The sequence below is a fragment of the Sinocyclocheilus anshuiensis genome, unplaced genomic scaffold, assembly GCF_001515605.1.
Source record: "Sinocyclocheilus anshuiensis isolate Anshui unplaced genomic scaffold, SAMN03320099.WGS_v1.1 scaffold3648, whole genome shotgun sequence".
Classification (NCBI taxonomy): Eukaryota; Metazoa; Chordata; class Actinopteri; order Cypriniformes; family Cyprinidae; genus Sinocyclocheilus; species Sinocyclocheilus anshuiensis.
In genome coordinates, this window is record NW_015549798.1 from 18,896 (window position 1) to 19,873 (window position 978).

Consider the following 978-nt stretch of genomic DNA (forward strand, 5'->3'; position numbering starts at 1 on the left):
ATTTTAACGTTGGGCATTTCGGCCATTAGGCAATAAGTTAATGGCAGACGCCACCACGTGTTAAAATAACACCACACGCCGACTGACGTTAAGTTAACCCCACACGCCACTTAAGATGCAGATTTATTTGCTCATCTACATGGACACACCTCTCATGGCTACAAGGACTCTACGGCAAGTCGGAGCATCCAGTTTGCAAGAGGGCGAAGATGGCAAGGACAGCCCTAACAATTCTAGATATAGAGGAAAAAAATGCCCCTTTTGTCCCATAAAGTTATCACACGAGTCACAAATGATTACAATTTTGGAAATGATTTGATACAACAGTTCAATTAATGAGAATTTAATATTATTATTTTATTATTATTATATTAGGCCTACATATTGAGTATCATTTCAGTTTAAAAAAATAGTTGGGGATAGTTTCACAAAAATTTAAATTCTGTTTATTTACATTTACTCACCCGTTGTTTAAAACCTTATGTCTTTATTGCTTTTGAGGAACATAGGAAGATATTTTGAAGCATGCTGGTAACCAAGCTGTTTTAGTCTGTAAATATGTCGATTCAGATGCAGCTTCTGAAAAAACAAAGTATAGCAGGTGTAATTCTAAATTAAATATTTATTTTTAAAGCCACATTTTGTTTGCTTTTTGTCATTTTTTGCTTTTCTCATTTAACACAATTATATGACTTTAAAATATCTTTTGAGGGTACTTTTTCTTCCTTTTAAAAAACATAATAACATATGATAAACTGAAATGATACTCAAAAGTAGATACCTACATTTTTACAATAAAGCACTTACAAATACTAGATATAGGGAATATAGTAATCACACGACACAAATTATTGCAAATTTCGACATTTTTAAAACAGTTAAATAAATAAGAAATTTTATGGTAAGTCTTGGAATATATTGCAACATATATTTATAATCAGTGGTGGAAATGGACAAAATTCACTGGGGGACCTAGCT